Genomic DNA, 14,006 nt, shown 5'->3' with positions numbered 1-14,006 from the left:
TGCTGTTGGGGGCTTTTCTCCCAGGCATGCCCCCACACTATTTATCACCTCTGTCACTGTGCTGCCTCAGGAATCTCTGGGTTTGACCTTGGTCTCCTTGCTGCACTCCCTTACATACAGCAGAGCTCAGAGAGGAGCAGGAGTGTGAGTGACCTCCCCACAAACTGGGCATCTGCTTGAATAGTATCCCAGCACACTGCGCAGAGCCAGGGGTGGCAGATGAACACCAGCAATCTGATCCTGCGATTGTTTGTTGCTGTCTTGGTCAAAGTGGCCCTGGAGGAATTAAATAAGGGGGGAAAATACAGATTAGTTGAAGAGCAGACGTGTGTGCAGAAAGTAAGCACTCTTCCACTGCTGCTCTGATCAGCAGCAGTCAGGAGACACGCTTCCACCTGCACCCTCACATGTGGCTGTGATCAGCCCTTTTAAGGTGAGCTTCACAGCTGCATTAGGGAAACATCCCCTTAGAAAATAAAAGCAGTGACAAACCACAAATAGCAACATGAAGTTTTAGAGGCAGGAACAGCATTTGTTTCTGTGCTACGTTTTGTTTTGATGGGTGGTTGGTTTTTTTTGTTTGTTTGTTTTTGTTTTTTAAACAGCAGCACCCAACAAATGTAAGCATATGTTTCACTTAGTGTACAGTTGAGAGGCTTTTAAGCACCGATGTATGCAGCTGTACCAAAGGCATTGCATTTGTGACCTGTGTCACTGCTACCACGTGGCAGCTCTGCTGTAGAAGACATTTTAGCAGTGTCTTCATTCAGGAAGTGCTGAGTAGTGTTGTTCAGCATGATGGATCAACTTCCATCACAGATCCTGTGAAAGGAAAAGCAACAGTGGGCAACTCAGCTGTGGCTGATGTTTGGTGATGCTGCTTCCTCTTCTGAGCAATAAATTAGGTCTTAGTTTTTAATACTGCTGCTTAACAGCTTGCTGATACAGCTGATGTTATGTTTTACAATCAAATATTGGTTTGGTGATTGGTTTTTAGTGTTCTGTTATCTACTCTTGTATTGCTTCAAACTAAAAGGAGTTGAGTCTGATGTGAAGTTTCCTAGCTTTGTGTTCACTTCAGTAAATGCTTAAAATAAATAATCTAATTAAGTTCTTAATTGTGTAAGAAAATAATTGCTTTTTTTTTTCCTTGTGTAACTTCCCCAGTCACTTAGCTTTTATTGCCCCTATTATAGAAATTTTCATCAATTTATATTTCTCCGTAACAAATGGAGGCTTCAAATAAATCAAGGTGGGTTAAATGTTGGGAAAAGAAATACAGGTAGAGAATGAGCCCATAATTTGAAAGGACAACGAAACCTTTCATTAACAGATAGAAATGGTTGTTGAAGCTACCCAGATTCTGCAAACCATGTTGTGAGCATATAGTGCTACTAAATGGGTTATTAGAGGTGAAGTGGTTTGAAAAATCAGTTTACTTCTCATTAGTTATGCCCTATTTCCATTTTTAGTCTAGATAATGAGGAAAGCTGGATTTCAGTTTATTTTACTTGTTTCTGAGAATGTATCAGAAGATGCTTGCTGTAAACATCAGGTTTTGATGGAATTGGAAGAGGCTGAAAGATTCTGTATTTCTGTTTTCCCACAGCTTATTTTTGTGTATGGGAGGTTGGACCAGCCTCAAATTGAGAGCTTTAACCATGAAAAATAAAAACAACCAACCAAATGAATGTGTTCTATGGCTGTGGTGTTTTAATTTATGGCTATTGGTACAGATAATAACAAGATCTGTAAAAAGAATGTGTGGCTGTGATCTAAGATGAAATAAAGATGCGATATTAAGTGGCTTTTGTTCTGAGGATAAAAGGCATGTTTACATTGTCTAAACTTAATTATTACCTCCTGCACTATGTGCTATGAATGCCCCACCTCCTGCACTATGTGCTATGAATGCCCCGTGCCCCCACCTGGCTTCTTCCTTCCTTGTCTCAACCCCTCTGGTTGCCCCATAGTGATTGAATGGCCGGTGGCTTTACCTGGGCTTGTCTGGGATTCATCAATGTTTAACTCTTCTGAGAGAGCGCTGTCTAACAACCCTTGGCTGCTCTGTTGTGCGTTGGATGAGTTGCTGAGTTTGCACTTGCTTTCCAAGTAAGCCTGAAGAATAAACAACCGAGCCCAAGAACCTAAAATATGTATACAAATTCTGAAGCAAAAGAAAACCAAAGCAACCAAACACATAACTTCACCTCCTCCTCCTCTCCCCCTTCCATCCCCCTACTCCCCCCAAAAAAAAGTTAATTTGTGGGCTTCTGCAGCATAGAAATAAGTTCTGAAGGTTCTAATGTTGCCTTTGTTTACTGTAAGTAATGTTTTTGTCTGAGGAAAATGAAATTGCATTGTTTAATGTATAGAGCTAAATTTAAGGTTTTGGCAAGAAACCTGAAGGCTCTTCTTTTTTTGACATGGCTCTATTTTACTTATTTTGTATGCTTTTAATAGCATGGATGGCCTCTGTAAAGATCAGATTTGCTTACTTATTTATTGTGCTTGATTTTCATTTCGGAGTGTAATGAGGTCCTGTACCCTCTTCCTCTGTCTTGGTTTCCACCTTCTGTTTATAGATGAGTCAATATATAGTGCCATACTAACCTGATTTTCACAGCAGGAAAGAACCTGTGTCAAAAGGGCAGGATATGGGAAGCATTATTTTGCAATTAAAACTTATTTATCTGTATATATGTGTATAAAACCAACAGAATAAGTCAGCCGTTTGTTTTCGTGATTACGTGCTAGTGACATGGTTTTAATGCTTGACTGCAGCTGAACGAGCATGTTGTATCTGATGCCTTATGTCAGTGAGGCATCAGCTATGCTATGCTTGTTTTGTTATTTTGTTTTGTCACGTCAGTCTTCCCTGCTTCTCAATGCAAATAGGTCCTTAGGTTTAAAAGCATTAGCATCAGCAGGGGACTGCTTTGGTGAGGAATCGTGTGGTATCAGACTTAAGATGAAGAAAGGGGGGGGGGGGGGGACAAAACCATAATGCTAACCAGATATCTGAGTTACCTGTCAGCCACGCAACCAGAATGGATTTCATAAGCAGACATTCCTGATGTTGTCTCAGCCCCTTGGATGGATGTTTCAGCCATATATCGCGTTGCTAACGAAAGTGTTGTCATCCTCCAGAAAATGAGTGTGCTGTCAAAGAGGAAAACATCCGTCTTGCTCAGGAGGTGGGCTGGAAACAGTGGGATCGTTGCAGTCTTCACTGCTTACAAGACATCCAGAGGATTGTCTTTCTTAGAATTAACCTTTTTTGTTGTGTCATGTTTTAGGCAGCTGGTAGAAGACTGCTTTGCGTGCAGTCACACTATATGTTTACATGGCCAACGGATACATGGATGTAGCAAACATTTCACAGAAGCAGAAATGTATTCCCGGAGGTACAGCTACATTAGAGAATCATGCTTTTAACAGTACAGAGTGAGCTAGGTTTGTTGTCAGATGGTTGTGAGGATATAGGAGGAAAAACAGCTCATGTTTTTGTTTGCTTTGGTGTACCCAATTGCAGAGATTAAACTGAGAAGTTATTTATTCTTTGTACTCTGTTTAGCAGAACTGTGATGCACTGATATGAAATTGTTGCAAATATTTTGAACTCGTTCTTTTTCCTAGATAAGCTTTTTTTTTTTTTTAAATACAAATTCTGCTGTTTCTCTTTTTCCTTCTCAGTCGAATTTTTCCATTTGAAACAAATGGTGGATGGGCCCATAAACTTCAAGAACTGTGTCTAAATCTTTTTAACACTTTGTGTTTGTTAAGGAAGTGCAAGTATAATACAAGCTGTTTTGTTCAATGGCTTGATAGCTTTGTTGTAATCTGAAAAGTGTGCCTAAAGTTGCTGGGAAGGCAGTTACGTTCTGTGTCTGATTTCCAGGAGAGTGAGATGTCTGTGATGTCTGAAGAGTAATTTAGCAAAGGCTTTTAGAGTTGGTTGAAAATTATAATGTGCTTTCAATATTGAAATAAGGCTGTTGACATTAGAAGCTGACGGGTTAATATTTTGCATTAGTGCTTAGTCATGTAGTCTGTAAGACTTGGGAATCGATCGTTGTGCTGTGCTGTAACTCATGATTTGCATTTCAAAAAAAAAAGGGGAAAAAAGCAGTTTTTTATGGGATTCACATCTGTAACTTGTGCTTGGTCTATGTAAGAGAAATTTGCAGGTGTAACACTTGACTTTCAGCTCATAGTACTGTTTCTGATATAAAAATAATGCACCGTGACAGGGCAGTTCACATATGTATCTTGCTGAAATTTCTGGAGCATGTGTGACACAGGTAGAACAAGAAGTCGGAGCTTTGTCTTGGTGATTCTGTTAGAGATATGCATCAATTTGGCAGCAAGTGTTGCTTTCGTGTATTACTGTTTCTAATAATTTCACTTCAAACTAAAATCTCCCTCATAAAGATGGAAGGATCACTTGGTCCTGTAGGTATCGGCTGGCTGGCCAGGCCTGCCTGCAATGCAATGCGCAGTCCGTATCTCCTGTAGACCATGGAAGCAGTCTCTCTGTGCCTTGTATTTCTCAGCCTGGATGTGGAATGATGGAATTTCTCTCTCTGTTGTTTTTGGTTTTGTTTTATGTATTTGAAGTGTGAGTGTAAGCTTGCATGTTAATAACAGAGCTTGGCTGCAGCCGTTAAAGTCCATTGTAATGTGAATACTATATATTTTTATATTTGAGAAACTAAGATATTCTGCAGTGTAAGAAAGTCTGAATTGAAAGCTATAGTTTGCCATCTTTTACCTGGTATACATCCCCAAAACTGATTGTGTGAGCATTTTTGACAGGGTCTGATGCTGTTCACTGCTCAGGACGGCTGGGCCCCTTCTGTCAGTGGCCACAGGCGATGGTCAAATGTCTGCTGAGAGTGGATTGCAACAGAGGAAAGGCTGGCAGGATGGATAAGACTGCACTGCCTTAAGAGAGCTGCGTTTTGTTCTTGCCTCTGCCTTCAAGCTTCTTGTGTGAGGTTGAGTGATTCTGTTAAACCAAGCTTCTGCAGCCAGCTGCTAATTGTGTTCTGTGTTTTGCCAAAGCTGAGGTGCCACGGCATAAATTCTCAGTTTTTGTAACTGTGGTTTGTGTTTTATGTTCAAATTGTAGCCATGGTCTTGCAGAACACCCTAAAAAATGAATTAATTGGGACCTAGGTGACTCAAGTTGAAGACCCGAGATTAGCCAACTCTTTTGGTGCATCTTTTATTCGCTGTTTCCTGCCTGTAAATTGGAGATACCACATCAGTTGCTAAGGGCCTAGAGGATAAGGTGGTTAGTATTGTAAGGCAGGCACTCAGTGCCTAAATAGTGGAAAAAAGAACAAAAAAAAAGAACAAAAAAGAAAACAGTAGGAAATCCCCAAGAAATTCCATCATATCTAACCACAGCGCTTCCCATATGAGTCAGTGTGGTGCTGGGACCCTGTGAGGCAAGGGCAGGCATTCAGCATGCAGGCTGCGCCCTCATGGAACAGAACTGGGGATGGAGGAGGAAACCTGTCCTCTGAGTGAGCTTTTTGACTATTGGTGCTGGTGTTAAGAGCCGCTAGGGCCTTTGGAGTGAATAAGGCTTATGGGTTTAAAATGTTTATACCATTTTCTGTACTAGCCTACTTCATGTGCTTGGCATAATGTCCCTGAGAAAGCCCCTGGGTGCAGGGAGAGCCTTTAGAGAGGAACGTCATTAAGGTCATAGCTTCCCAAGTGGTACTGAGGTTGTTTTAGTTCTGCTAAGACCGAGGGCAGGGAGCAATTTTTAGGCTGGATCAGCCCCCCCTGGTCCCACAGTCATCCCTGTGTCCAGGGAGAGACTGCACAAAGGCAGGCATAGCTAAAACCCTCCTTGTTCCATGTTGCTTGGGCTTACAAGTGTTTGTGCTGGTCTAAGAGTGGGGAATGGAGAGGGGAAAAAAAAGTGCCTGAAGCAGAGCAGGTAGAATTACTAATTTTTTTTTTTTTTTTTTTTTTTACCCTTATTCCTTTCAGTGTGCTGAATTGCAACTTGAACTCCTTGTGAAACTATGCTGGACACATGTATTTGCCATGTATAAGCGGGCTTTTTGAGAGTCTGAAATTGCCCAAAGATGAGTATATATTTTTATCAGGATAACATTAGATCTGTTCCTTACATCTGGGCTGTTTGCTTTTCCCCGCAGAGCCTCCTTCTTCTGGCAAATCTCAAAACTGAGAAGCAATGGAAGTTCTTAAAGGAGTGACTAAGAATTTTAGTATACTGGTCAACCAAGAGGGAACTGAATTTTTCCTAGTTACACATTAATGAAAAACACAAGAAAATATTAACAAGAAAAAATACCTGTTCCTAAAACTTGACATTCAACTGTCATGCAGAATGGACAAAGTATGACTAAAGGAAGTAAACCATCAAAACACAAGCACATTTAAATGTAGTTGTAATTGTCAACCCTGATTATTTCTGTATATAGATTGTTGCGTAGCACGTGCTAAATATCACAAAAAAAGGAATAATGCAGAGCGAGCCTGCTGGATGCAGACAGTAGCAAAAATAGGTGCTTTCAGAGGGAGAAAAATAACATTAGAAAGAGGGATAAAGAAATGGTGTTCCAGGTAAAAGGATTGCAGAGGCACATGTGCAAGGATGACTGTTGATTTAAAGGAAAAAAAAAAGTGGAGGAAACAGCTTAATTCTGTTCTTTTGATGGTAGAAAAGAACAAATTGTTTGTTTTGTGTGGACTGGACATCTCATCATTGCAGTTCGAATCATGATGAAGCTTGAAGAAATTATTGAAGAGTAAAATAAAGGTTAAAAAAAAATAATTCATACAAACTAAAAAGCGGCCACAGAATGGGGCTTGAATATACCTTAGCAGCAAGGTAGATTTGAGGAATAAAAGTGAAGTGAAACAATGCTGATAGATAATTGTCTTAACTTTGCATCCTCTATCTTGCTGATTATTAATTGAGTAAAGCATATGAAATGCTACAGGACTGGGCATTTGCTGAAGCACGAGCTCCAGTGTGTTTAGAAGGTTTGGGGAAAAAAAAGATGTAATCGTAGCTGTGCAAAGAGAAACAAAAAGTAAGATTTCCACAGTTCTTTCAAATATTTGTATTAAAGCAGGCATTTGGCTTTGGGGTGAAACTGAGTCAATTTTTTGGACTCTGAAACAACATTTTGTGAGAGACATTTTCTTGTGAGCATTTAGAAGAATAGAACTTCAAATAAAATTTTGCCAACCTGTATCATCCTCTCAGCTTAGTCTAGATGTTGGCTTGCAGTGGACGTGTATGTAGCATAGCTGCTCTAATGTCCTGTGTAGGCAGTGAACTTGCCCACGCAAACAACAATGTAATGGCTATTTTCAGGATGTCACCTTTAGAAAGTAGCAGGTAGATAACAAAATCTGGGTAGGCCAGAAGAGCTTATTTATCAGAGCCTCCTCACAGTTTTATGGTCACTGACGCTCTGAATTATCTGTTACAAAAGAGGACAGACAGGCTTAGGGTCTCACATTTTTTCTCTAAAACTTCACAAGTTTTCACTTGCATCTGTATTTTCAAAACTTCTATACATCAGTCTCTATTCCACATTTCCTTTTATATCTAGCAAAATAAGCTTTCCGAGTACATTGTAAGCACTTAAAAATACACAGTTGCAATGAATTGTCTGTAGGAAGTAACAAAGGAATATGCAGCAGTTTCCTTCCATCTGTACCTTGATCCTACTTCATGGTGCTTGGAAGGAATAGTATGGGAAGTGCTTGCTTGCTGCTCTAGGCAAGCACCCCTGGGCTCTGGGATGCATTCTCCCTCCTTGGCAGGAAGGAGAGGAGGTGTGCTGGGCCTCCCTCTGCTGCCTGCACGCAGGGCTGGTGGTGGGGAGTAGCATCTGTCTGACAGAACGCTTTGCTCAGTTGCTGAAGGGGTGAAAACTCTTGTTCTAGCCACAAGTCATTTGTTACCATCAGAACAGTCTCCTTGCAGTCTGACTTGAAAAGGGTAGTCCTCTGGTTTGGGCTTCCGCTGTGTTTGTGTTTGAATCCTGAAATTGTTCCCTTTTGGTGCAGAAGGCATGTCGCTTGAATTTCTTGTGATCAGACAATTTGATTTCTCATTGCAAACTGCTCTAAATATTTATGCCAGGAAACATAAATGAGACTTTCCAGAGCTGTGCATTTTCGAGGAGCTAGTTATACAAGTATGTGCTTCCTAGACTTGCTCGTTCTTTGGTATGTCGGCCTTCTGCAGCAAGAATTTTAGCTCAGTAATGGCTTTTGAGATTATGAGGAGGGAAATTGAGGCTCTCTGCTCATTTGGAAAAGCAAGGCTTTCCTTTCTTAAAGGAGATGAATCAGCTGGGCTTTACATTTCCAAGTTGTGCAAGGTGCAGTCTTTCCCTTCACTTGTTAAGGGTACCATAACTCAGAATATTTACATTAAGAAGGAGGAGGGGGGTAAAAAAAAAAAAGTATAGCAGATGCTTGGTGCCTTCAGTGATGCATTTGTGGAGGGAGTGGGGAAGCTCTCGTTAGTAGGGCTGGGTGGGACTGTTTGTTTTTGTACAATAACTTATAAAATGTCTGTAAAGTTTCTCCCAGAATGAGATGGCTCAGAGAATGTGCTGACATAGCATTCCCTTATGACCTCTGGTGACTGAAAAAGAAATGGCTTTGTAATGACCTGCAGGTGTGAAGTCTTCCTTTAGTGGAAGACTAAAGCTGAGAAAGTCAGAGTGTGTGTGTAGCTTTAATCTTTGACTTCAGATTTTGTCTATACTTCATAATTGCATCTGGTTAGTGTAATAAACTGCACTTAACATCTTTGGTTGACAGCTGAAGCAGTGAGCAGAGAATGTGTGATAAGGAGGACCGTGAACCCATACGTTAAAACGCCCTGTGAACCGTTTTCCCCCAAATTCCTATGTGTTTAAAAGATAAACTTGTGCTCAGTCCCCTTTGTGAATCCTTCTGTTGGGCCAAAACTGCACAAAGTTTGGAAAGAGGTGCGGAAAGGAAAAAGTGGTAGTTGAGCAGGATCCTGTGGTCTAACGTAGCTACAAAACAACTGTGTATGTGTTCCTAGTTACCTATGAAATATGTGGCTCGAGCCCTGCCAAGCAGTGGTAGTCATGGAATATCCAGAGCATGCCACATGATTTCCTCTGATTTTTTTTTGACCTAATTTTGGGGGCTAGGAAGTAGAAGTTAATGCTGAGCTATATTGTTTTCAACTACTGAGTGCTGCTAAATCAGATGGAAGATCAAACGCTTGCTCTTACTCTAAAGATTGTGATGCAGTTGTGATACCGAGCCAGGAAAAAGGAAGGAATGTTTAGAAATGGCACGTAAAATATAGTTTCTCTGATGGTTTTGCTATTCCATTACCTCTGTGGAATCTCTAGCAGTTGTGCCTTTTGAAGAGGAGCACATCTCAGAGGAGCAGATGTAAGCAGTTTTTACTCCCTGCTTCAGGATTTCATGCAGCAAGAAGTGTTTGTGTTTCTGTCCTGGTTCTATCAAGGAAACACAGTGGTGTGTATGTAATAATTGTGTTTAAAATATTTTTACTCTGCAATTTTTATTAGTAAAATACATCCTATGTCAAAATGTTCCTGTAATTCTCAGTTGTCAAGCGGCAGAGCTAAGTATGTATGTTGTGATAGTTTAATGCATCGAATCTTAAAAGAGAATTGCCTCCTTCAGTACAAGGACAATGCTTTTGTGAGGCAGATTTGGAACTGTGAAAATACAGAACTTTATTAAAGGGCTGACTTAATAATTTTCCAATAAATCTTTGCGCAGTGTACACAGTGAATTTGTCTTGCACACATTTGTTGATGTGTTCTTTTTCGTGGCACTGATTCATGGAACATTTCAGTTTTCTTATGTTATTTTTCCTTTGAAGAAAATAAAAATAAAAGACAGTGTATTTCTGTGTACGTGAAATCATCCACTTTAAAATGGTTTAATATGTCCAGATAATTGTTCATCAGTATGTTTGAAAATAGTGTTTCTTTGTGGATTTTTTCATTTTTTTTCTAATAATTTTGGAATATAATGTGCCTACAGTGATGTAACTTCTGCCCTAAGAGCTTCTTCAGCAAAGTTCTGTACCAAGATGACAGCATTTAAAGAGTTTTCTGCACAGGCAAGAAACCCATCACCCCAAGGACAGCAAGAGCTGTTTGTTGTTGGCTGCTGCATACACACCTGCTTCCTGCCCAAATGGTCCATCTTCTCTCTTTCACGCTCTTTAAGCAGGCTTCTCCTTTTCTGAAGCATTCTGTTGCTTCAGTATGCTATTAACATATGCAGGAAGGCTCCCCAGGCAAACTCTCAAATTGTGGGCTGGATGAGGAATCTCCCTCTGGGGGCCTTTGCCTGAGGGATGCTGTCTGCCCAAGTGAGTGGGTGGGCACCCCAGGCAGAGCTGGGCATGTCCCAGCTCCTGGGAGGCTTTCACAGGCAGGATATGGCCACAAAACAAAAGAGGTTTTGATTTTGAATGTTCTTTCAGTATGTGGCTGCCTTCTACCATGCTTTTTCAAAAATAAGTGAATAGAAAATTCTTTAAGACTACCTGTTCAGCTTTTTTGACTTAACAGCTCTTAAGTGAGTTGCTTTTTTCCTTCTCTTATTCTGTTTCTCCATAACAAATTCTCACTGTCTACAGATACTGCTTTGTTGCGTATGGCCTCCTAGCAATCAAGTTTAAAGCTTTAAAAACCACACTGTCTTTTTATTCCTTCCTTACTTTTCTTCCTATTCTTAAACTTTATAGACCTTTTGATATTGCGGACATCTTACGCGTTCTGGTTTTCTCACTGACCAGAGTTGTAGATAGAAAGATGCTTAAGAGGAGGTGACCCTGAGTTTATGTGAGGAGGCTTTAAAATTACTGAATTCTTTCAGTTAACCAGGTGTGTTCCTCAGGAACAACATCTCATAGTGCAGTGAGAAAGCAGAACAAGGAGTTCTCTATAGAGAAACATGGTGCATTAAGAGCCAAGGCTCAGAGGTTTGCAGCATGTGATATCTGCCTGTAACATGCTCAGAAAGCATTGCCAAGTAATGGGTTATCAGTATATCCCAAAATGGACCCTATTATTTTAAGAGGTAGTTCTGCAGTCTCCTCAAAATAAAAGAGTGGCCGTGTGGATGGTTATATTTCTGGAAAGTCTATCAACACACTTAGAACTGCTAGGAGTGCAAAAGGTGCATGAATATTGAAACACTTTCCCAATCTGCACAGTGATTTTTTTTTTTTTTTTGTGCTTTTCTTCCATCTGTAAAAGTTCTCGATTTTCCATTCAGCTGAAGGCCCACACTTGAGCAGCTTTCCTTCTGAATGAGCAGCCTCTGAGCTTCAGTAAAGCGCTGCCCAGGTTTGCACGCTAAATAGCTCCAATTTGCTGCCTTGAACTGTCAAAAGAACTTCAGTAAAAGGGGAGCATTTGGTGAGCAGGCTGCTGTGCCCCTCACAGCTTCTTTTTCCATGTATGTTTGTAACGTCAAGGGCAAGAGAGGTATTGAATCTGTTTGGGTATTTTCTAGAGAACCTTAGTATGCTGTCTGTGGCCACATGTTAAAAGCTTATGCATGCAGCTTGCAAATTTCCTGTTTTCAGTTGGGCTGGGATAGTCTGAGCTCAGTGATGTTGGGCTTCTGTAGCTGGATATGGTAATTATAAAAAGCTATTTAAAAATCCTTAGGAGCAGGGAGGAGTCTGAAAGTTAATGTCTTTTTGGCAGGAGAAAATGGCTCAACAATCATGTAGTGGTCAGTGTTTTCCTGAGCTTGAAAGTTTCTGGTTAACCACTTAATTCTGTGAGGGCATGCAGAACTTTGAAATGCTTTAAAATTTACCAATGCTTAGAAAAAGGGCAGAGAAGTCTGCTTTGGAGCTACCAGAAGGGGTTAATGTTTGTGCACAGTTACGTACTTACTACCTGCAAGTTAATGTGAATGTTGCTTTGCTAGCAAATGCTGACACACAACTCTTCTCTTAAGCCAGTAAGATAACTGACCAGCTTTTAATCCATGAAGCTCTGGATGCACTTTTGGTGACAGTAGCTATGATGATGTCTTACAGAAGAACCCTCAGTAAATGGAAGGAAAGCTAGCAATCAGTTTTGATTAACAGATCTGCATTCAGTGACTTCAATGTCTCGATTAGCCTGCATGCTGCATTTAAATACGCAGTTCTGTATAAACAGAATGTGGTGCTCGGGGGAACAAAAGGAGTCTATTGAATGGTGAAGACTGAAGATGTGAGGTAGAAATGTGCAGGAGATGCACCTGCCTTCCATACCAGTCCTTAGGCACAACATCTGTGGGACTGATAGTTTCAGTTAGCTATGGGGTTATGGGGTTTCCTAATCAGATAAGGGGAAAAGAAAGTGTGTGTGTGTGTGTGTGTGTGTGTGTGTGTGTGTGTAGGTAGGCTGTTGTTAGTGTTTGGTTTCTCTTTAGCACCAAAGAAAGTCAAGCATGTACAAAAGCTAGAGATGTTCTGGATTATTTAGCATCTGCTCATTTAGATGTGCATTCTCATTGTGATATTTGCTTCAGATGTGTATGCAGAACAGTTACTCTTATGTTGTTGGTAATGCTGTATTCTTTCTTGTGAAAGCACAGTTCTTTGGTACCAGAATATTGTGGCTTGCTTTGCTGACTCGCTTGCATTGATCCTTTGGCCAAAAGGCCAAAAGCCTCAACTTTGCATGTATATCTTTCTGGGTTACAGATGCTGGCTTTGGGGGAGACTGACTGAGCAGAGGTTGGCCTGCCACGTAAGCATGCAGTAAAAAATGAGCTTTGGGCAGCTCTGGGGCTTTACTTAGGGGATCTGACAAAAGCATATGGAAAATTCATGCAACAGGGATACTGTATCAAAACAAATCCTGTAGAGAGGCAGACCCAGGGCTTTTCCCTCGCTTCTTCCCTCCCTTGCTTTCTGCGTTGTTTGCTTCTCATCTTCTGCATCTTAAATGATTCATTTTTAAAGAATCAAATTCTGAACAGTTCTCAAAAAGTTTGAGGCAAAAAAATGATTGAACTTGGAAGGGAAATGTTCACATGGAGATAGCATCAGGGAGGTGAGGCACACTGGAAAAAAAAACACGGTTTCCTTTCTGCTCACTAACTACCCAAAAAGAGAGAGCATGCTGTACTAACACATCAGAAAGAGAAGTCCTGTTAGAATAATCTTTTAATTATTTTTACTTTAGCAAATGTTGTAGCTTATGTGTATAGCCTTCCAAAGCATGCTTGGTTCTATTTCTGTGCCTTCTGACTACTCAGGCTCCCACCTGTCCCCAGGTATGTTTTTCTTAGGTTACTTTTGAAACTGTGGAAGGTTTGGAATCCACCTTCTTCCTGGGCTTAGGGAGCAGAGGCTTCTTTCTGTTTGCACAGAAGGGCTTCTGTTGTTTGTGGTGAACTGGCAGTGGTTTTGAGCACTGAGAAGGAGTAGAAGGAAAACACATGCGAGCAACAAATAAAACAATCGCCTTTCATAGCAAGCAAGTCTGCAACTGATCTTGCCAACTTTTTTTTGTAGGCATTTTCTTTTCTTTTCCCCTCCCCTTCTGCTTCAAATGTTTTAAAAACTGTTAGACATAAGCAGTACCAAAAATAAGTAATTTGCAATTGTCAATCTTTCTGCATATGCAATATCCAAACTTCTCAGTGCTCTGTTGGTACACTGTTGTTGGTACAGAACCATTCATACAGCCTGCTCTCTTGTCTCTGCCAGAGAGCAATGAAGAAAATCACCAGAACTGACTTATGCATTTATCCTGTCATTTTTCTCCTTATTGTCCTCAAAGTGGTCCAAAATCAGCAACAATTGAACAGTAACGTTTTTCACCATCTGTCATTTGGGCTCTGCTGTTCTTCTATTTTGCTTCTTTTAACTGGCCCTGCAAAATAAGGTGATTCTGCTGCGTCCGCTCCAGGGCAAGAAGATGAGATGCAGAAGAGTTGAGAGGGTTTCTGAC

General features: G+C 40.7%; 1 protein-coding gene across 2 annotated transcripts in view; it reads left to right on the top strand.

The window, feature by feature from the left end:
* HIVEP1 (HIVEP zinc finger 1) overlaps positions 1-14,006 on the top strand; it is a 110,137-nt gene that overhangs the window by 2,783 nt on the left and 93,348 nt on the right. The gene's annotated exons all lie outside the window — the stretch shown is intronic.

The sequence above is a fragment of the Lagopus leucura genome, unplaced genomic scaffold (assembly GCF_019238085.1).
Source record: "Lagopus leucura isolate 7727_CA_CO unplaced genomic scaffold, USGS_WTPT01 Super-Scaffold_100002, whole genome shotgun sequence".
In the NCBI taxonomy this organism is placed as follows: domain Eukaryota; kingdom Metazoa; phylum Chordata; class Aves; order Galliformes; family Phasianidae; genus Lagopus; species Lagopus leucura.
This window is presented reverse-complemented; position numbering and strand designations above follow the sequence as displayed.